Source organism: Polypterus senegalus, chromosome 1 (genome assembly GCF_016835505.1).
Source record: "Polypterus senegalus isolate Bchr_013 chromosome 1, ASM1683550v1, whole genome shotgun sequence".
Lineage (NCBI taxonomy): Eukaryota > Metazoa > Chordata > Cladistia > Polypteriformes > Polypteridae > Polypterus > Polypterus senegalus.
In genome coordinates this window covers 22,686,662-22,710,712 of record NC_053154.1, presented here as the reverse complement: position 1 = coordinate 22,710,712, position 24,051 = coordinate 22,686,662, and the positions used below count along the sequence as shown (strand labels likewise).

At 42.4% G+C, this 24,051-nt stretch overlaps 1 long non-coding RNA gene across 1 annotated transcript; it reads left to right on the top strand.

Moving 5' to 3' along the window:
• The first annotated feature begins 727 nt into the window (after positions 1–727).
• On the top strand, positions 728–23,339 carry LOC120523368. The gene is made up of 3 exons (XR_005632602.1): positions 728–816; positions 5,262–5,458; positions 22,632–23,339. It is a non-coding gene; the product is annotated as an uncharacterized LOC120523368 (long non-coding RNA).
• Positions 23,340–24,051: the final 712 nt, after the last annotated feature.

Below are 24,051 nucleotides of genomic sequence, written 5' to 3'. Positions count from 1 at the left end.
TTTATAGTTTTTATGAACAGTTCGAAAGTTCCTTTCCACATTTTCCTTCTTTGGAAAAGCAATGATAGATTGACAGATCAGACAAACGCACTTCGATTTTGACATTGTGAGAAAAAAATCCTCTTCCAATTCCACATCCAGCCAATCCCTTCTGTAGTCGATATAAATTGGAAGGCTAACTAGATCACAGCCGGAGTTTTGCAGTAGCTCGTGTGTTTGATCGGGATGACCAGCGTGTTAGAAGAAAAGAGATCTCAGAGTGACCGCCCTATATGTCAATCAAGTGGCAAATGCCATAGGGAGGATAAATGATAGACTAATGTTTACAAAAATGTTTTGAATGCAACGCGATCTACCTGCACTACCTTTGCGATCTACCGGTCGATCGCGACCGACGCATTGGGCACCCTTGGAGTGGGTATTCAGTACGCAGGCAACAAGACCATCACCACGTAACTAAATATAGCGCCTGATGGCCGAGGGTAGAAACGACCTTACATGGTGCTCCCCAGTTTTCTCGCTCTGTTACTGAATGTGCTCCTCATACAGGTGGTGAAAGTAATTGTCCAGTTTCTGGAGTGACCGTCTTCTCAACTTCTAAGCTTTTTAATTGAGTTTGTTTAGTCAGTTGGCATCTCCTGTACTAATGCCAGTTCCTCCGCACACCGAGTGTGGCTGCTTGCAGTTTTGATTTGGTGTTTGGACTAAATGCAACTCTCCGATTAGAGCTCGTTGGAGTTCGGAGCAGCACGTCTATCCTGCTGATGTTAGCTGCTCTGTTGCAGAGCACGATGTCCGCTCGTGGTGACGGCACTGGTAAGGCTGAGCTATTCATCTAGTGCTTACATGACTGACTGGCACGTCAGAATCACTGCCGCTCCTTTGTTTTTCTTTCTTTCAGCATCAGTGGTCTATTACAATGGTTTTCGAACAGAGAGCTGCATAACAAGATTTAATATTTTAATTCGTAGTGAATATTCCCACCCACAACAATGGAAACGCGCGGTCATAAGATTCAGATTAGGAAACGGGTCTGGGTGTGGGCTTTGTTCCTCGTATCTTTTATGACGATTCCTAATGGACCTCGTGTGAGGTCGTATGTGTGTGTAAGGGCGTGTGCGTGTGTGTGTCTGTGGGGGTGTGTCCATGCGTGTGTGCGTATGTGTGTAAGTAAGCCTTTGGGTTTCTTAACCAGAAGGATATTTTGTCATCCTAGGAAAGTACAGTACATTGAGGAAGAGTAAATGCCTTTGTATTACCTTTTACTACATCATTTATTTCAACTATGGATTATCAAAGATTTCTGGAAAGAACAATATATATATATATATATATATATATATATATATATATATATATATATATATATATATATATATATATATATATATATGTATATAATTTCATGAACTGGGATGTACAGTAAATGAGTAAACTTCTTATTCACGCTATCCTCACACTGGGCAGACCCTACTTTTGCTCAAGAAACAGCCCCAGTTCTTGGTGGCATGGATTCCACTCCTTCGAGTTGTCATGATTGCATCACGGAGTTTCTGCACATTTGTCAGCTGCACATTCATCCTGCCAATGTCTCGTCCCAAGATGTTCTTTTGGTTTCAGATCCGGTGACTGGGAAGGCCGCTGAATAACACTGAGTTCATTGTCATGTTCATTAAACAAGTTTGAGACAACCTTGGCTTGGTGTCAAAGCACATCATCAAGCTGGAAGTAACCATTAAAAGATGAGTAAATTGTGGCCATGAAGTGTCATAAATGGTCAGCGGCAATTTTCAAATAGAATGTAGCATTCAAGCAATGATTGATTGGTATATTAGGGGGTCCAAAGAAAACTAGTTAACACAAGGCTGGTGAGGTGCATGGATTTATACTTTTGGCACCAAATCTGGACCCGACCAACTGTGTGCCTGAGCAGAACTTGAGATTTGTTAGACCAGGCTACACTTTTCCAACCTTCATCTGTCCAGTTTTGGTGAGCCTGTGCCCATTTGAGCCTCAGCTTTGTGTTCTTGGCTAGCAGGAGCAGAACTTGACACGGTCTCCTGCTGCTGTAATCCATCCATGTCAAGGTCTGACTGGTTGTGCATTCTGAGATGCTCTTCTGCTCATCACAGTTCTAAAGAGTGGTTATCTGAGCTACCATAGCCTTTTAATCAGCTTGGACCAGTCTGGTCATTCTCCTCTCCAGGGCACAAGGGACACTGGCCGGGTTCCCTAAGAGCACAGGGGCCCAGGATGTTTCTGATGCCTATGCATGTTTCTATTTTGCTATCAAAACAGGGGACCCAGCACACTACTTTGACTGGGGGGCATATAAAGCTGTTAGGATGGCCCTGAGACTCTGACCCCTCTCATTAACATGGCATTTCTGTTGACAGATGTTTTTGTTTTTCAACTCTTGAGACCAATCTTCTGTGCGTCTCATTTTTTTCTGTCCAGTTTTGGTGAGCCTCTGGTCACTGCTGCCTCCACCGACAGGAGTGGGACCCAATATGGCCTCCTTCTGTTGGAGCACATTCATCTCAAGGTTCACCATGTGATTCATTCTGAGATGCTTCTCTGCTCAGCATAGCTGGTTATCTGAGTTACTGTAGGCCCATCAGCTCCAACCATCCTCCTTAGACATCTCTCATCAAATAACCATTTCTGTCTGGAGAACTGCCAATCACTGGATGTTGTTTGTTTGTCACACCATTCTGAGTAAACTCTAGAGACCACTGTGTGTGAAGATCCTAAGAGATTAGCAGTTACAGAAATACTCAAAGTGGCCTGTCTGACACCAACAATTGTGCCACGCTCGAAATCAAAAATCACATTTTTTTCCCCCAATTTGGTGTTTGATGTGAACAGTAACTGAAGCTCCTGACCTGTACCTGCAAGATTGAATGCACTGTGCTGTGCCACGTGATTGGCTGATTAAATAATTGCATGGATAAACAAGTGTTCCTAATAATCTGGTCCATGAGTGTATGTACAGTTAGGAGTTCATTTTTAGAAAAATAAAAATAGCTTTGCACTTGTGGTTACAGATTAAAAAACCTAGTCGTTCACAATGCATTTTATTGTTAAACATGCTGATAACCTTTATGTTCTCCATCAGTAAAACTTGCTGTAATAAACTTAATCTAATTTCACAACATTTTTTTTGCCACTTTTGGTATCCATCCATCCATCCATTATCCAACCCGCTATATCCAAACTACAGGGTCACGGGGGTCTGCTGGAGCCAATCCCAGCCAACACAGGGCACAAGGCAGGAAACAAACCCTGGGCAGGGTGCGCGCGTACACACACACACACACACCAAGCACACACCAAGCACAATATAGGATCGCTGATGCACCTGACCTGCATGTCTTTGGACTGTGAGAGGAAACCCACACAGACACGGGGAGAACATGCAAACTCCACACAGGGAGGACCCGGGAAGTGAATCCAGGTCTCCTTACTGTGAGGCAGCTGCACCACCCACTGTGCCACCGTGCCACCCTACTTTTGGTATCAATCCATTTATTATTAAACTTTCTTAATCCCATTCAGTTTGTTGAGGCAAAAGGGCTTAGTGGCAGCACTAGATGAAAAGCAGGTACTGATACTTCATTGCTGTAGTAAGTACGCAGGCAGTGTCTTCACACATCCACACTTTAATTATTTATTTAATACTGGTAATGTTCCTCTAAAAACATAAAGCAAACATGTCCCTGATCGGCAAGAAATTTTTGGCTGTTTACAATCAACCCGAAAGAAAATCATTTTTATTAACGGTTCAACCTCATGGCCTTAACTCCCTGAAAATTCCAGCCTACACAAAAAGTTAATTTAATTATGAGAAAATCGGAGAAAACAAAGATGATATTATGTATTTAATAGTCAGGTACAGCCATCTTATCTGTGGTGGAAGGCAGATGCAGAATCAAACAGGTCTGATTTCAATCACGCCTACATGTTGTTAAATCCCACTTTTCTTATTTATGTTTCATATGCAAACATACAGTAATCTCTTACTGTTCATGGGTTTATTTGAAATAAATACAGTAAATTATAACTCCTGTCATTCCCACCTTTCTCCCCCATCACCACCTTCTTCTTCTTCTTTTGGCTGCTCCCATTAGGGGTCACCACTGCAGATCATCTTGTTCCATATCTTCCTATCCTCGTCATCTTACCTTGTTACCCCCATCACCTTCTTTTTCTTTATGCTGCTCCCATTAGGGGTCACCACAGCAGATCATCTTGTTCCATATCTTCCTATCCTCATCATCTTACTCTGTTACCCTCATCACCTTCTTCTTCTTCTACTTGCTGCTCCCATTAGGGGTCACCACAGCAGATCATCTTGTTCCATATCTTCCTATCCTCGTCAACTTACCTTGTTACCCCCATCACCTTCTTTTTCTTTATGCTGCTCCCATTAGGGGTCACCAATGTGGATCATCTTGTTCCATATCTTCCTATCCTCGTCATCTTACCCTGTTACCCCCATCACCTTCTTTTTCTTTATGCTGCTCCCATTAGGGGTCAACAATGTGGATCATCTTGTTCCATATCTTCCCATCCTCATCATCTTGCTCTGTTTCCCCCAGCATGTCCTTTCTCACCAAATCCATAAACCTACTCTTCTTAGGCCTTCATCTTCTCCTCTTGTCTGGCAGCTTTATCCTTAGCATCCTTCTCCCAATATACCCAGGATGTCTCCCCTGCACATGTCCAAACCAATGCAATTTCACCTCTCTGACTTTATTATAAATCAAAAAAAGTAACGGTCCAAGAACAGACCCCTGAGGGACTCCACTTATGACCGCACTCCATTCTCCTCTTTTCTGTACTGTTTGTCTCCTGCTGGCTAACTAAATAGAGGTCCAGTTGTGAAGGTTACCTCTGATGCCTACAGCTTCTAGGTTCAGGCAGTTGTACTGTAAATTTGACATTAAAACTGCATGGAAAAGAAGGCATACAGGTGGTCCTAACATTTTGTTCAGCAAGTGAATAACAGAAAGAATTAGAGAGGAACTATTACATTCCCAAATAACCTGGCACTTTCAGTGGCGTCTCTCTCTCTCTCTCTCTCACACACACACACACACACACACACACACACACACACACACACACTTGCACCACTTCCCCTAATGCACACATACAAAAACAGCTTAGCAGGGACCCTGCAATATCCCGCACGTGCTTACGGTAACACATGTTTCATAACTCTGAATGTCAGTAAATTATGCAATCTGTTTTCTCAGCTAGGAAGAAGATCTTGACGGACGAGTTCAGCGTTTCTGATGTACCGGTGGGCACCTCCTCCACAAACTCATAGACAACGACTTCCAGATTTTTTTATCGACGACCCCTCTTAAGGAATGCTGACTCTAGATTTTCATCTCTGCCTTGCACTCCGAGCCCACATCTGCTCATTGTGTTTCAAATTTCTACCACTGAGGTAAACTCTGATGTTTTGGAACAAAAAAGTATAAAGGTGACCCTCTGCTGAGGGATTTTAATTTTGACACTCCCTTTCCCTAAACGTTAACACACCTAAACACAGAACCGAATGACATACCAGTGTGTTTAATTGTAGCTCTAGGGGTTTGATGGTGAAATTTTATCACAGGATGGGGGATCCTGGTTTTCCTAATCTAGCAGCATGAAGAGTTCTGTTTCCTCTGACAAAGATAAAAAGGCAAAATACTAAAATTAATGGAAAAAAAATCAATGTAGCACTCACAGCCTAAGGCAAAAGAGCGGAGTTGTTTTCTTTAAAGAAATTTGAGCGATGCCATTTGGAAATTACAGGGAAAGCTGCCGCTCCGACCTTTCATCAATCACCCACTGCATACGCTTTTATGTTATTTATTTATTTATATTTAACCTGGTGGGAGTTTCCATTTTAAACTTTTAGTGGAAAACAGTAATTCCTTCTGTGGTCTGATAAACATACAGAAAACCCCACCAACTCCCTGCTATTGAACAAAGATGGCTCACTTTCCTTTTCTCTCATTTGTTAGTGATCATGTCTAGCAGGACAGGGCCATGTGTTCTGATGTAGGGTGGAGTGAACGTTAATTGCAATTGAGAAATCCTGCAAATAATTTACTTACTGCAAATGTCTGGGGAGCAGGTGGAATACAACGCTCTGTGGATGCATTAGTTACTCGAGTGCAGAGGATGACTGACCGCTACTTAAGAAAATGAAGACAAGCAATGAGCCCTCCATGCTAATGGCTGATTGCTGTCATTTCACATACACCACAATCTGCCTCATAGCAGTTCTTAGGAAAGAGAAAGAGAAAGAAAAAAAAAAAAACATTCAAAAGAATAAAACTGCCATTCCTAAATGTTCAGATGGTATACTTACACCAGGCTGTCTTGTAACAGTAAACGGCAAGGAGAGGATTTCAACAGGATTTAATGTTCCTTTTTCTAGACATGAAAAGGCATTTCCTGTAAAAACATCTGGTGCTGCAATCCCAAAATAATATGAGGTTCAGGTGTAAAGGTCTTCAGAGTGCAACACCATACATTACTGGTAGTATGACTGTTTCCCTTTAACCACATTTTCTTTATTAAAACATCAAAAAATTGAGGCTGTTCAACCCAAAAAAGTGTGCCAGCCCTAACCACTTAATTCCGCTCAAATAACATCGAGTCGAGGTTTGAAATTCTCTACGCTCCTACTGCCTACCACACTACTTGGTCACTTATTCCGCGCGTCTCTGGTTCACTGTGTGAAATAAAAATTCCTAATGTTGGTGTGAAATTCACCCTTAAAAAAGTTTCCAACTGAACTCATTTTAAAGTCACAGCCTCAATCCGCCAGACTAATTCTCTTCAGTCAGGTCACCTGTTAATCTTGTTTTGCTTAAACTGAAAATTAATCTTTTCTCATAACTCACCCCTGGAAATAGCCTAGCAGAGAGATCTCATTTCTTTACTTGTCTGACAGCTTTATCCAAGGCGACTTGCAACATTTATGACACACTTTTGGTTTTCCAGTTGTAGCACAAGCAGGTCAAGTGACTTGCTCAGGGTCACACAGTGTCCCTCACAGTGCCTCAGCAGTTGAAGTCCAAAGTCTTATCCTCTACACCACACTGATAGACAGAACTTTATTTGTCCCTTGGGAGAAATTTGGCTTTTTACAGAATCCCTTTAAATAAATCTACTCTAATCTAAGCCTAAAAGTGCAACGATTTGGTGCAATGATTTTATGCCATGTTTTTGTGTCACATTTTTTTGTGACGCTTTAAATCAGGCTTATTTGAAAACTTACATACTGTATATATGTTTTATATCATTTGTTTCAGAATTTATCGAACTGTAATATGATATTGTTAGATTTTCAGATTCTTATTCCATTTTAAAATAATAAACTAAAAAATATCAAGAACTCATGTCCCACGAGACGAGACTTTGTGTCAAGAGATTTAAGTATGCCTGGAGCCGTAAATAAAAGACAAAGAGTAGGACAGCTGCTGTACAGGATTTTAAATGCTCGAAGCACCACGCGAGATGCAGTTGATCAAGTAAAGAGGAGGCAAAAAAAAAAAAAACTGTATTGGTTTCCCATTGTATCACAGTTTAAGAGGGGGTCTCAGAGGAGGGACCGTGTCTCCTTGGGGTGCGTTCAGCCCCCGTCTTCACAACATGAGCAGCAGAAACACAAAGAGGCTGGCGCGTAGTGCAGGTCGGGGAGGTTGGCGAGCAAAGCAAGTAGGAGGTAAGCCTCCTAGTAAACACGTAAATAGGTCGATAAGTAATTAAGTAAATAAATAAATACTGTCTGTCACACACGGGCGATTAGGGGGCAGCCAAAGGGCCCGATGGAGTGCTTTTCTCTTTTCCTCAGAAGAAAATACGAAGAACAAAAGCATTCCGCGTCTTGAATTCTACGTGAAAAAACTCCGTCCCGACACCTGAAGAATTTCCGCATTCCCTCCATCCTACCCTAATGACTTCACTTCCGGTCACCCTCCGATGTCCTCATCCCCGGTCTACTACTCCGGTCACCTCCGTCTCCTCCATCTGCCCACCTCACCTCATTCCTTCAACCTACTTCCTATCCAGAACACATAAATTGCTCCATTCTACATTTGCTTTGTTGTCAACTGTTTTATGCAAAACTGACGGTTTGTATCAGTGCCAACTGAATACCTGGACCATAGACAGTCCTCAACCCTTAATCTGTCTCTCTTGTGTTTAATTTCTTCACTATGTATATATATATATATATATATATATATATATATATATTGTGGAAGACTGCCGGCTTCCCAGGCCGGTCCGCACCCCCAGGCCGACAGGAGGAGCTCTCCCGACAGCAGAATCGTGCCCCGAGGTCCAGCAGGGCCTTATGGACTCTTTAGTGTTTATACACAGCCCTGCTGGATACCTTGGGGACCACCAGGAGTCGCTGTGGGGGGACTTGTGGGATCTGTTGTGCCCTATGACCCAGGAGTACGTCACAGTCACGTGACGGGAAGGAATGGCATGCTCCCGAGGTGAAGTAAAAGACTGATTGCCCTGACTCGGAAGGAATAAGGAACTGTGGACTGCTGGGACAGGAACACCTCCGGGTCAGGGGCTATAAAAGGACGGTGCCTCAGTCCAGACACTGAGCTGTGCTGGGTGGGAGAGGAGCAAAGTGTCTGGGCGAGGAGGAGAGGTTATTGTGTGGATAGTGATTTGTGAGTAGTGTGGAAGGTGCTTGGTGCACTGAAGAAAATAATAAAAGGTCGTGGACTTTTACCTGGTGTTTGGAGTCATACCTGAGGGTTCAAGGGTGCACTACTGCCCCCTACTGCCACAATATATATATATATATATATATATATATATATATATATATATATATATATATATATATATATATATATATATATATATATATATATATATATATATATATATGCACACATTTAGGTTTAAACACACACCTGAAAGAGTATAAAACAAGAATATTAAAAAGAAAACTTCTGACTTGGCAGTCCCTGGCACAATGAGGCCTAGTGTAGATGTTTTGCTGTAAGAAGCCCCCATAGCGTTTCTTAACACACTTTTTCTGAATAATTCATTGGCTGAAAGTCCTCAGTGTTGATGTGCCAGAGAGAGGATGTGTAGCATTGTTCATAATGGCACTCAGTTTTGTTTTCATTCTCTCCTTCACTGTGACCTCCAGGGGGTCTAGAGGGTGTCCTAAAACTGAGCCACCCTTTTAATTAGCTTGTTAATTTTGAAGTAAGGTAAATAGGGCAGCACGCCACAGCACAGAAAGTTGTACAAGATGTGAAGGATGTCACTTCCCACATTAAAGGAGTGCAGTCTACTAAGGAAAAACCGACCGCTCTGCTCTTTCTTATACACTTCCTCTGTGTTCTGAGACCAATCTAACTTGTCATTAATGTGAGCCTCCAGGTACTTGTAGGAGTGGACCACTTCTATATTAACTCCATGAATAGTGACCGAACGTAAAGGCTCTTTGGCAGAGTCAAAGTCAATAACCAATACCTTGGTTTTGCTGATAATAAGTTGAAGACAATTCTGTAAGCTCTCCATCTGACTCCTCTCCTCTGTCTCATCCCCCTTATCAATACATGCCTACATAAGTGCAGAATCATATGAGAATTTTTGAAGGTGATGTGATCTGGTGTTATATTTACAGTCAGAGGTGTACAGAATGAAGAGAAAAGGAGACAGGCCTGTTGAGTCTCACAAACTGCCGTCTGCCCGACACATAATCCATTATCCAGGACAGTGCAGGCTCACCCACCTGCATATCTCACTCCTGTGGAATTTTTATAAACCTTCTATGTCTCTTTGTAGCTTGGAGACCAAAACTGTATACAGTACTGCTGAGGCCTCATTTATTAAACTTTGTGTGGATTCAAGCAAGTAAATATGTGCATGCCAATGAAACAGGATAATGTGTAAAACCAAACAGATTTATAACACCTGCACATATTCACATTTCTATGCAACTTACCCAGTGTAGACCATAATCACCTTGTAAATTTCCCCTTGGGATTAATAAAGTATCTATCTATCTATCTATCTATCTATCTATCTATCTATCTATCTATCTATCTATCTATCTATCTATCTATCTATCTATCTATCTATTTAAATATGCGTAATTGAAAGAGTCTCAAATGCTTCACTGATACATCCATATAAGGAGTATGCTAATCAGCCTCATACATATTCGGTCTTGATGCTGCAGAACTTCATTGGTCAGTTGAACAATCTCCATCCTGATGCATCAAGACCTCATCACCTGCATTCAAGAGTTGCTGCACCTGAGAGCACAAGATCATTTATGACATTATAGCACCTCTCCTCTGCACTCTGGGGGTCTGGTAAAAGCTTAAGGCATCATTGTCTGAGCAGGTAGGCCCTATCACCTGGCACATGCAATGACATAATTACTGTTACAATGAATAATACAAGGGTGTCACGATGGTGCAATGAGTACCGCTGCTGCCTCGCATTTAGGAGACCCGTGTTTGCTTCCCGGGTCCTCCCTGCGTGGAGTTTCCATGTCCTCCCCGTATCTGCGTGGATTTCCTCCGGGTACTCTGGTTTCCTCCCACAGTCCAAAGACATGCAGGTTAGGTGCATTGGCGATCCTAAATTGTCCTTAGTGTGTGCTTGGTGTGTGTGTGTGTGTGCCCTGTGGTGGGCTGGCGCCCTGCCCAGGGTTTGTTTTCTGCCCTGCACCCTGTGTTGGCTGGGATTGGCTCCAGCAGACCCCCGTGACCCTGTAGTTAGGATATAGCGAGTTGGATAATGGATGGATGAATAATACAAGCCATATTAAAAACTGAGGGATCAGCCAGTTACTTTACCAACATGCCATTCACCTCATACTGTACAGTGCCATCACATCTGACAAAACATCTTTGCCTCAAAATAAATGAATCACAGGTTGACCCTGGCCACTGAGACAAGATCTTTGCCATTCATATAATGGCATCATAGATGATGCAATATAATGCAATGTAACAACTGATGGTTAACAAAAGCAGTTTTGTTCTCATTAGGTGTCCTTATTGCAAAACGAGTACGATAAGTTGCCCCGATTACATTAGGAAGACCAGACACTGCTGTAAATTGCATTTTTATGTTCACAGAAAACCTGTTATGATTTATGTATGCACACCCACACCATATGAAAACTGGATGTGGTGACTTGACAATCAATTAACCCTTAAACTGCCAGAACCGGCTATAGTCGGTCCCCAATGCAATTTGGAAGCACGCTGGAGACAAGTATATTTGACAACATACATTCAGCGACATACATTCATTGAACTCCACAACTGGCTATAGTCGTGTCTCAGTGCAATTTGCCAGCACGCAGGGGCCGAGTATATTCGGCGACATGCATTCATTGAATGCAGCAACCGGCTACAGTCGCTTCCCTGAGCAATTTGCCAGTACCTGATCAGTCAGTGCTGTATTTTTGTTGAGCAGCCAGCTCCTGACCATTGCCGGCCTCGGGAGAACTGCAGCATCACTGTCCCTGGGATTCAGCCGCTGCACTATACTGGCCTGCATTCATCAGCACTTACCTCTGTGTGCTTGCGTGTAACCATTTCAAGTGCAGTTGGCTCAGTGATTTACTGAATCTCATCAGTGCCGTCAGTTGCACCTTGTACATATAATAACAGATTGCTAAATTATTTTTTTGAATAGTTTTTACAGTTCATTAGCAGTGTGTAAAATGATCAGTGTTGCAGTAATTGTGATGCAATAGCAATATGCAAGCTTTCAAGGCAACTCAGGCCACATCTTCAGGCAAGATGCCAATAAAAGGTGTCATTTTGCTTGAATTCTCAATACATCCATAATGACTAACACAGTTCAACACCCTAGTATTATTTTCTACATCCTCCTTGATCTGAGTGCGGCATTTGACGCTATTTGTCACACCACTTTTCTCAACAGACATTACGCACAATACACTAGGCTGATTCAGATCCTATCTCTTAGGCCGCACCAAGTTTGTTCAGCTCTTTCCTGGGGCCTCTCCTTTTCATTATTTACCTCCTTCCCCTCGACAATATCTTTCATAAATATAACATTATCTTTCACTGTTACGCTGATGACATCCAGCTCTACCTCACTAGCAAACCTACTTGCTTGTTGACTGCATAGCAGAAATTACAGTAAATCAAGATGATTCAAGATTCTTTATGTCACATGTATAGTTATACAGGACAACACACAGTGAAATGCATCCTGATCCGCTTATTAAAACTGTTAGAAGAATATTAGTTAGATTAACAAAACAGTGCTAGATTGAAAGATAACAATATAATAGGACAAAAATAAATAAGTCAAATTAAGTGAAATAAAGTAGAATTAAGTGTTAAAGTGCAATAGTGCAGTAATTATTGTGCAAAACCAAAATTAGACAGGTGCATAGTGTTAAAGGACAGACCAATTCTAAAACAAGGTAAGGGTAGGCATCATGGTACAATTACAGTCCAGTCTAAGAATGTGGAGGGTCATGGGTAAGGATGGTATGTTCTGATTTAACATTCTTATTGCTTGAGGATAGAAACTCCTTCTGAGTCTCTCTGTCCTGGCCAGTCTTTGATAATCCTGAGAGCTCTTGTCCTGCAACTTCTGGTGTAAATGTCCTGCATAGATGGTAGAGCTGACCTGCAGCAGCGTTCTGCTGCACAGATCACTCTCTGTAGGGCTTTATGACAGCAGGTTCCAAACCAGGATGTAATGTTCTGTGTCAGGATACTTTCCACAGCGCCAGAGTAGAAAGTTTTCAGAATCCCTGAAGAGACCCCAAACTTCCTAAGCTGTCTGAGATGGTCGAGTCACCGCTTTGCCCTTTTGGTCTGAACTTGGATGTGTTCAGACCATGTCAGGTCCTCAGAGATGTGAACCCCCAGGTATTTAAAACTGTTCACCCTTTCCACTGGAGTCCCGTTAATGATAAAGGGCTTATAGTCCCACTGCTGTCTCCTGCTGAAGTTCACCACCCAGCTCCTTGGTTTTGCTGACATTAAGCTGGAGGCAGTTTTCCAGACACCACAATGTCAGGTTTGCAGCTTCATCCTTGTAGGTCGTCTCATCATTGTTCACGATGAAGCCCAGTACCACCGTGTCATCTGCAAAGTTCACGATAGTTTTGGAGGAATACGCGGCCATACAGTCATAGGTGTAGAGGGAGTACAGCAGGGGGCTAAGAATACACCCTTGTGGAGCTCCTGTGTTGATGGTGATGCTGTTGGAAACACAGTTATCAACCCTCACTGCCTGTGTTCTGCCTGTGAGGAAGTCCAGCACCCACACACACAAGTGGTTGTTGAGTCCTAAGTCCCTCAGTTTTGCAAGCAGTCTACAGGATGTTACAGATAGGGGGCGCTGTCATCCCCTTGAACCCTCAGGCTAGATGCCAGACACCAGGTAAAAGTCCAGACTATACAGTACACAAAGCACCCTCCTCTCCACAATACTCATAAACAATACTCAATACACTAATCAATAAATCTACCACTACCAGACGCATTGCCACCCTTCCACCCAGCTCAGTTCAACGTCTGGGATCTCCCATAGTCCTTTTATAGTCCGTGACCCAGAAGTGCTTCTGAACCCCTGTCCATGTGACTTCTTAGCACTTCCAGGTCAGATCAAAATTCTTGTTTTCTTCAACCCGGAAGCACGTCATTTCCTCTGTCCATGTGACTAGGACGCACTTCCAGGTTGTAGGCGAAACCCTCGTTGCTCCTCCCTGCAGTGCCTTCTAGCAGCCCCCATGGTATCCAGTAGGGCTGTGGATAAAAACTCCATTGTCAATAATTCCCTGCTGGCATTCAGGGCACCTCCATGCTGCAGGGAGACCTCCACCTGGCGACCTGGGGGTATTGGCAGGGATGAATGGCCGGTCATAGTCCACAAGGGTATTATTGTAATGAATGCTGAACTATAGTCAATGAACAACAATCTCACATAGTTCCTCTGTTTCTTGTCCACATGGCTGAGGGTGATGTGCAGTACGTGGGATATGGCGTACTCTGTCGATCTTTTAGGACGGCAGGCAAACTGGAGTGGGTCAACAGTGCTTGGGATGGAGGATGAGATGATGCCTTTCAGTAGCCTCTCGAACACCTTCATGACTACTGATGTCAGTGCAACAGGTCAGTAGTCATTCAGGCACATGGGCTTATTATTCTTTTGAACAGAAACAATTATGGACCTTTTGAAGCACATAGGAACCCCAGACTCATTAAAGAAGGAGGTGAGTACTCCAGCTAGTTGGTCTGCACAGCAACGCAGCAGGTGTCCAGAGATGCCTTCTGGTCCCCCGCCTTCCTGATGTTTACTCACTTCAGTGCTGCAAGCACATCGCGCTCTGCAATGCTGATGACATCACCATTCTCCATAGTCAGACAGTAATTAGTGCTAGCTGCGTAACAAGCCTTAAAATGGCCGTAAAACACGTTGACTTCATTAGCAAATGCAAATGCAGAGTCTGCGCATACCATCACGTAACATTTTCCTTTGTATTCCGTGATGGTACGCAGTCCGTGCCACATGCTCCATATGTTGCCCTGTTGAAAGTGCAGCTCTACTAGTTCTATTAGTTCCTGAAATCGGTGGTCTCAATAATTGTGAAATGGAAGGAGGAGTCTTCATAGAAGTGCCACTCACGGGCAGGGCCATCTTAACAACATTATAGGCCCCTGTGCAAAGCAGTTGACTGGGGTCCCTACCTACACAACCACTCACAGGAACAAAAATGTAAATGGTTGATAAAATTAAACATATATTTAGTGTATTGGTACTTCCAACAAATCAGTGTTTAAACATTTAAAAACATGCTGTACAGCAAAGATTAATCAGCACAAACGTTTGAACAATACAACATGAGCCTGAAAAAATCAAAAATTTCAACAAATATATGATATGCAATTGGTAAACCATACAGACAGAGATGGCACAGTATGAAATTACTGTTCAACACAAACATTTGCAAAATTTCATTGCAAAGAATTTAGCTGAAGTGACGTTAACATATACGCTTTTACATTATGTAATGTGTGAGATCCGTACACATACAGGCACGTGAGTTTGCAGAGGTGACCGTGGTACTAAATCAGAGGTGAACGACAATGTCCACTTGTAAAACAATAACAAATATTTATAGTTTACTGTAGTATAGTATTTACCACATATACCCATGGATAAGTTTGATAAATTGGGGATTGATTTTACCGTATAATTTCTGGTATTTTATAATGTCAGTCGTATAAGTCGAATGTGGAAAACTCACACTATTGGTCCAAGAGATTATGCTATGTTTACGCCCACCTGAGAGAGTAACCATGGAGCACACAGCCTTTATTTTCTATGTATTGTGCCTATGTGACCACACAGTGAAGCTAGAACTATTCCGAAGCAACGTTCACAATGTTTTGTGTTTTTTGTATCTCACACCCTCATATACCTTTATACCTTTACCTTTTAAGAACATCCCTTATCTGCGATGGAGCGCTCGATCAGAAGAAAATATGAAGCTAGTTTTAAATTAAACGTCGTTGAAGTAGTGTTTTGTCTTGGTAGAGTAATATATATTGCTCTACTTTCCCCTATTGTATTATTAATATGTAGCCTTAGAATGCCTAATCTCACAGACTTACCACTGTTTATAAGGTATTATTGTATATAACTTATCCCCACCTTCCCTTCTATATCTATAACCTCAGGCAATTAGATGTAGTAAAAAGACAAACAGGAGTTTAGTTACACATAAAATAATGTATTACTGATAATATTCATAAATAATAACAAAATGCAAAGTACATTTGAATATTGGCAACCATACAACCTGATTAAATGGTGATATGTAGTTCAGGCGGCACACAGACTTGTAGTTACTTAAAATGTCTCTAGTTAAGGCATCATTGGTGCTCAGCTTTCATCCACATGTCTGTTCAATATGGCTGAAGCTGTGCTCTTCATGGTGTTGTCTTCAGTTCATGGTGTGATGGTCTTCTTCATCCGATCAGTAAGAGAGAGCTTCTTTCGGATGTTAGTAAGAGAGAGAGTGAGATAAAGCAAGCAAATTTATGATTTTTCTGTCCAACCCCTACAGCCAATAGGACACCATGGTACTTAAAGGCCTCTGAGATAAGTCAATTCCAAGCAGCCATACCTCAGACCCATGGAGGAAATAGAACATCTTAACACCTGCAACCCCCCAAACCATATGTTAAACATCCTGGCTTCCTTATGGGTGTTTGAAAGACTTTAGCAGAGAAACACTCGCCAAACTGGTTTAAGACACATCTCCCAATTCCTGTTGTAAAATTACAAAGAGACATAGTTATAAAGGGGAGGGGCAAACACGAATGCCCGAAAATGCATGAATGCACGCAAGTAACACTAAATTACATTGCTTTGCCTAAATTATAAATAAAGACATACAAAACATTTATCAAAGTACATGCAAAATCTCACATCACAACAAGTAGCAAAAGAAATTGGTAACTGCACTGCTGCAACAAAGTTTGATGCATCTGAGAAACTGATGTGAGATTGGAGGAGGCAAGAAGATTTAAAAAAAAAAGTAAGTGTTGCATTTTTGAATGGGCGTATAAGTTGGGGTCTGATTTTAAGATTAATTTTTCAGGTTTCAAGACCCGACTTATACAGTACGTGAGTATATATGGTTTTTATTGACAGCAAGTCACAACATACATAGATTAGCATGGGGTCCTCGGGCAACTGCCCTGGGTGCCCATGTGTTAAGACGGCCCTTCTTACGGGTAAAGTAAGTAACTGGGGATGAAGGGCCGTGCTCAGTGTGGTGACAAAGAACCTAATGGCCACTATAAAAAATCTTTACAAGTTATCTGCTGAGACAGGAGGACCTTTTGGAAGGGCGACCATCTCAGCAGCACTCCATCAATTAGGTGTTTGTGGTAGAGTGCTTAAACAGAAGCCATTCTTGAGTAAAAGGAAAATGAAAGTTCAGAGGACTTTGAGAGCATGGGGGAATTATTATCTGTCCTAATGAGATAAAAATAAACTCTGGGCAGAACTCCAAGAGCTATCTCTGGCAAACATCATGCACTGCTCATCATGTGCCATCATGTAGTCAAGATTAAGGGAAGGATGAATGAGCCAAATACAGAGAGGTCCTTGAAGAAAACCTGCTTGAGAGTACACACAACCTCAGACTAGGGCAGTGGTTCACCTTTCAGTGTGACAGTATCATGAATCACGCAGCCAAGACAACGCTGCAATGGCCTTGGAACATTCCACTGACTAGCCTTGAGATAGACTTACAGTAAATGCTATTAAACATCTGTGGAGAGACCTGAATATGACAGTTTACAGTTGCTTCTATTCCAATCTAATGGAGCTTGAGACAATCTGACAGGAGGAATGGGATAACCTGTCCAAATCCAGGTGTCCAAAGCTTGTAGAGATGTACCCAAAACATTTTGGAGGTGTAATCGCTGCCAAAGGGGCTGCTACAAAGTACAGAATTAATGATCTGAAAGAATACTTGCATGAATGAAAGATTTCAATTTTTGCGTTTTAAGAAATTTATAAGTCTTTCAGAAAACATCTTTTCACTTTGTCATTATGGGATATTGAGCATGCATTGATGGTCAAAAATGGCAAATTTTAACCAATTAAAATTAAATCTACAACACAATAAGAGTGTAGGAAGTTAAGAGGGCTGACAACTTTCTGAATTCACTGTATAAATGCAAATACTTCTGCCCTCTGAACTGCCCCTTCTAGAATTAGAAAGAAAAACAAGCTGTAAAGTAAAATAAGCAAACATTTACAGTATGTGGGATTTTTTCAGATGTTTACTCTTTTGTAATTGTTGGTTGTCTCATTCGTCATCTACACTACCTCTTTGATGATTTCTCCACTCTCATGAGTCAAAAATGTGCTCTTTTTACATCTAATGGGATTCCGTAATTGCAGTATTTGTGGAATTTCCTGGTTTAGTGTGCTTTCGCATATGGATGTTTAATCTCACAATAATAAACTGGATGGCATGTGGAATAGCTGAATCATTGATATGGCATGAAACCCGGGCGATACTTGTGTTTTTGGTTTTGTCCCACCTATTGTTCATGATGTAATTTTTTGAACCCCATAAGCCCATAATATTAAGTTTGCTTAGCTGTAATAAACATTTTCATTTATTTGCTTAGCAGGCACTTTTATTCAAAGTGACTTATAAAAGCGGTAAACAATTGAGGATCATTAGGCCTGGGCCTGTTTGTTCAGCAAGTGAATACCAAGGTAACAAAAGTTGATTGTCACAAGTGAAAAGATGTAATAACTAATAATTTTACAATCAATAAATCAATTAGACTTAATCTGACAAATTATCCAGCAATATAAAACATCACAGAGCATAGCTGTTTTTTATCTTCTTCTTCAATTGATTAATTTGACAGATATTCACAGAACAGATGGCTTTTCAAATGTTTCTTGAATACGATGAGGGAGTCAGCAGTATGGATGGAGGTGAGCAGCTCATTTCACTAAATGGGAACTACACAAGGAAAGAGTCTGAGACTTGATACCACATAGAGGAGGCATCACCAGATGCTCTTCTCTGACAGACCTGAGTGGATGAGAAGGAGTGTAGCACCTCATTAGTGTCACCATATACGCAGGTGCTGACCCGCTGACTACTCTGTTGGCAAGAATCAAGGGTTTGAACTTAATGTGTGCTGCTTCAGGGAGCCAATGCAGAGACCTGAAGAGAGAAGTGACATGTGCTTATATTGGCTTGTTAAATACAAGATGGGCCACTGCATTCTGGACCATCTGCAGTGACCTGATAGCACATGTGGGTACTCCTTCCAGAAATGAGTTGCAGTAGTCCAGACGTGACGACACCAAAGCCTGGACCAGAAGTTGTGCTGCTTACTCTTTCAGATAAGGTCTGATTTTGCAGATGTTGTACAGCGTGAAGCTGCATGAACAAGAAATGGTAGAAATGTGGTCAGAAATAGATTGCTGCTCATCAGTCACCACCCCAAGGTTACGTACTGACTTGGCATGTGTTAGCAAGGGTGAGCCAGACTGTACAGAGATAGGGAGTTGAACAGACTGGCTGGCCGGGATTACAAAAAGCTCGTTTTTTTCCAGGTTGAGTTTTCAATAAGATATGCAGAGACTTCAGCTGATACCATGTTGTCCACAGGAGAGAATGACAGGTACAACTAAGTGTCATCGGCATAGCACTGGTAATAGAAACTATGAAATTGGATGATGGTGCCCAGCGAGGTTATATATAGAGAGAAAAGTAGAGGACCCAGCACCAATCCTTGGGGCACCTCTGTGCATGTCTGATGTGCCTTTGACAACTCTCCTCGCCAGGACACGCTGCAAGATCTGCCCAAGATGCCGGACTCAGACCATCTGAGAGCAACACTAGTGATGCAGAGGTCAGAGATGGTGGTTAGAAGGATGTTGTGGTTGACCGTGTCAAAGGCAGAAGAGAGATTTAGCAGGATCAGGGCCGATGGCATGCTGGTACCTCTAGTAAGTTGTAGCTCATCAACCACAGTCAGTAGTGCCGTCTCCGTCGAGTGGTTCCTCTTGAAGCCAAACTGGTTGGTATCGAGCAATCCATTCTGTACAAGGAAGAAAGAGACCTGGTTTGTAACAGCACAATCAAGTATTTTGGAAAGAAAAGAAAGGAAAGTGACAGGCCTGTAGTTAACTTGGGATGGATCGACTGTTGGCTTGGGGTTATCAGAGGGTGATTGATGATGGTAGGAAATATGCCTTAGCCGAGGGAGGTGTTAGTGATGTGATTAATTGCAGGAATGAGCGAGGGAGAGATGGCCTGATGGAGATATGAGGGGATGGGGTCAAGTGGACAGTGTCATACTTGTGTGAATGGGAGGCAGCTAAAGGGATCGAATAACAACATTTCCACGCCAGTCCACGGGGTGGCGAGGTGCACTGACTTTTTCTCTCGATCCTCTGCAGACCATTCATGCGAAATCCCACAAGGTTCCAGTGTCCATTAAGACGTCACTTTCTGTTCTGGTGTCCATGATAATGTAATTTCCAGCCATAATAACGTCACTTCTGGTTCTGGCAGCCACAAAGATATCACTTTCGGTTCCGGTGTCCACGATGACGCCACTTCTTAACGATTTTTGAATCAGTTCTGTTTTGGACTTGAACCTGAACACAACTCAACAAAACAAACCCATTTTGCAGCCAGGGCATATTGTACAGATGGCTGCCCCATGGCTTTGGAGTCTCTTGTCAATTCTTGTTATAACAGGTAGTGGGGTGATTGGAGAGAAGGTTGGAAAAATCAGTGGCTCAGAGTGGAGAGAATGTGGAGAATGTTGGGTGATGCTTGGAAAGAGGCATAAAGGGTGGCAGCAAGGGTGAGGACTGACTGCTGATGGCAGCCCACCCTATCCTGAAAAAAGGTGGCGAAGTCATCAGTAGACAAGGGGGTAGGGGTAGGAGGTGGAAGGGAGAACAGAGATTGTGTATCAATGGTGCTGTTAATTCTAGTCTAGTCTAAGTTTACCTTAGCATTGATGATGGCAGAAGAAAAGGATGCAAGAAGGGGTTGATACCTAATAAACGTGCAAAATTTCATGAACAACCAGGTAATGAATGTTCTTTTTGTGGTGCTGTCCTTCCATTTACAACTCCACAGTGAAGTTCTTGGAATCCCATTTTAAATTGCATGCATGATAATGAAAATACTAACATAGACAGTAGAAACAGTTCTTTTGAATAATGCATTATTTCTGTGTTGGTCCCCCATCACTCCACACCCAATGTCATTTGCATTGAATCACCGACACCTTCACGATTTTTAAAGATCAATGAAGAATGCAAAATCCTTTACCATCGGATACATTTTTTCTGCCAAAAATTGGGTTTTAACTTTGCACTTGTCTCCATTACAACCCATTTTCTCAATGGAACTTTTGAAAGCTCTAAAAGTCAAGATTTTAAATAGTATCAACACTAACATGCATGCAAAATTTCAGACGTTTTGGAATGATGGATTTTTTGCCGACCCTTAATGACTACTTTGACCAATGAAATTTTGGAAATGTCAAAAAGCCTTGACTTTAAGTTGGGTGAGCTTAATTATACCTGCAAAATTTAATTAGGATTGACTGAGCCATTTTGGAATAATTCCCAGTTGTATCAAAATCTGTCAACAGTAACAGGCATGCAAAATTTCATGAACTTTTCATAAACTCCGTTGGAGTGACAGATTTTTTGCTCCCCCTCCTCTTACGTCACCAATGAAATTTGTAAAACACCAAATAGAGATGTGATTGGGGAATGAAATTAGGTCTTTAGTGTGCAAAACTGATAAATAACAAACAAAGACAAAAACTCAAAAGACACACAACGGTTATTAGGATTTCATTTATATCATGTCACATATGGGCATCTGAGGGTCACCGTTCAGACTCTGCTGATGCTTGCATTACCACTCCAGGATAAGAGGGGGTGCTGTTGCTACAGACAAGACGCCCAGTAAGAGCAACAGAGCCTCGCCCACAATGTCCCAGGAAACCCCGCCCCTTCCAATCACACCCTATAAATGCAGACGTTCCGGAAAGTAGGAGACTCCCTTTACAACAACAACAACAACAACATTTATTTCTATAGCGCATTTCCATACAAATAATGTAGTTCAAAGTGTTTTACAGGATAAAGAAAGAGAAAAAATTAAACAATACTAATTAACATAGAATAAAAGTAAAGTCAGATGGCCAGGGAGGACAGAAAAAATGAAAAAACTCCAGAGGGCTGAAAAAAAAAAAAATCTGCAAGGGTTCCAAGGTCATGAGACCACCCAGCCCCCTCTAGGCATTCTATCTCACATCAGCAACCTCAATCAATCCTCATTGTATTTAGGGTTCACATGGAAGAAGTTGATGATGATGGTCATGGGGACTTCTGACCTTTAATCCATAAATGTAGGGACATCACGGTGGTTTGATTAGGTGGTGGTGGTGGCACAGATCGCCACCACAGAAAACCTGTAAAAGAACAGCACAGAAAGTAGGGGCTAGTATGGATTTCGGAGCCACCATGAATGATAATGATAATTAAATGCTTATACAGGATATCAGGATTAAACTAAAATGAAGCTGTGAGAAAGCCATGTTAATGTAATGTGTTTTCACCTGTGTTAAAGTGCTCCACCGTATTCGCCTGGAGAATTTCTATCAATCAGCTAATCCAGATTTTAGGTGCATGACAGCACAAGGCTGCCTCACCACTTCTTTTAAGTTTAGCTCTTGGAATTCTAAGAAAACATTCATTTGAATATTTAAGGTAATGATTTGGAGTGTAAGTTGAAAGACATTGTGAAATATAGGAAGGAGCATGTTATTTAAGGCTTTGTAAACTGTTACTGACCCTGAGCTAAGTTTATTAGACAACCCGCATAGGCTAACCAGGTACTTGCTAGGCCTGTTTTCTGTTGTTGCACTCCCAAGTGCTTATTTAAGTTCTGTTTGTTGGACTCTGTTTGCTTATGGAGTCCTCTCATGCTCTTTGGTAATTGATTTTTCTGATAGATTGTAACATTATTCTTTCATTGATAGGCCTATTCTTATATTTATTAACAACTTGTGGTGTGGAGACCTACAGACTGTTTAAATGCACTGTTCAGAAGATGGGGAGTTTCTACTGCTGAAATGCTGACTCTATTATCTACCGATGGAATTCACTGCTGTGTTTTTGCCCGCTGCTTACATCACTCCACCCTTACCCAGGGCGAGCTAACTCCACGGCAGCGCTCAGCAAACTCAATGACGTCATTAGTGTGTTAGAGGTGGCTCATCCCAATGCTGTTTTTATCGCAGCTGACGACTTTAATCAGTGCAATTTATGGACTGTACTTCCTAAATACCACCAACACGTGAACATTCCCACCCGTGAGAAGAATACACTGGATCATGTTTACAGCAACATGCACGGTGCATACAGGGCTGCACACCACCCTCACTTGGACACTCGGACAACATCTCTCTGTTCCTGTATCCAGCCTACAGACAAAGGCTGAAACAAACAAACACTATTGTTAAGCAAGTTAAACTTTGGACCCCAGAGACTGAGAGCACCCTGCACGACTCAGACAGACTGAGATGTGTTTAGAGCTGCAGCCACTCTGGAGAATTCTTCTATCAGAATACAGGACTATGCTGAGTATGTGACTGGTGTGGTGGGCAGCTGGGAGCTGTGCCCAGCCAGGATGCCTAGAAGGATCGGGAGAGGGACTATGCCTCCCCGGACCACGAGAGGGCAACCGCCCTGGTTTGTATGGGGGCCATGGAAGCTCAACCCTATAGGGGCCCGTGGTCACTGCCAGGGGGCGCCAAGAAGATTGTGAAGCCCTGGACGTCAGCACTTCCGCCACACCTAGAGGTGCTAGTGGAAGTATTACCAGAGACACCCGGGGTGCTTCCGGGTGCTCATGTGGCACTTCTGCCACACCAGGAAGTGCCACAGGAAGCTCATCAGGAGGCACCTGGAGCACATCCGGGTGGGAATAAAAGGGGCCGCCTCCCTCCAGTCATCATCTGGAGTCGGGTGGAAGAGGACAAAGCTCGGAGGAGAGGAGTGGAGGCGGTGAAGCAAGGCTGGTTATTGAATGGTGCAGGGGCACTGGATCATGTGTGGGACTTTACTCACTGTAAACAGTGTAAATAAAACGTGTTGTGGGTTTGAACATTGGTGTCTGCCTTTCTGTTCCAAGGCTGATCTTTCCACACTGGGTACATTAGCACCTGTTTTGACAACATCGTGCCCACAACACCAGCCAGGAAGTTCCCCAACCGGAAGCCCTGGATAAACAGTCAGGTACACCACATGCTGCGTGCCCGTTTTCTTGCATTTAGGTCAGGCACTGAGACAGAGTACAAAGTTGCGAAGTACAGACTAAGAAAAGCCATCACAGCAGCCAAGAGGCAGTATAGAGAGAAGCTGGAGGGCTTCTATTCTACTGCTGACTCTGGGCGTATG